Below are 251 nucleotides of genomic sequence, written 5' to 3'. Positions count from 1 at the left end.
TCGCTGCGCAAAGCGCAGAATGCATTGGTTATTTATTCGCTGCGCAAAGCGCAGAATGCATTGGTTATTTATTCGCTGCGTACAACGCAGAATGCATTGCTTTTTTATTCGCTGCGGACAACGCAGAATGCATTGCTTTTATATTCGCTGCGCAAAGCGCAGAATGCATTGATTTTATGCTTGCTGCGCAAAGCGTCGAATTTATTGCTTTTATACTCCTTCAGCAAAGCGCAGAATGTAATTTTACTTTA

This window comes from Odontomachus brunneus, unplaced genomic scaffold (genome assembly GCF_010583005.1).
Source record: "Odontomachus brunneus isolate Ranch 3 - 2012 unplaced genomic scaffold, Obru_v1 Obru_scaffold_320, whole genome shotgun sequence".
Classification (NCBI taxonomy): Eukaryota; Metazoa; Arthropoda; class Insecta; order Hymenoptera; family Formicidae; genus Odontomachus; species Odontomachus brunneus.
Note: the sequence above shows the minus strand (reverse complement) of the source record.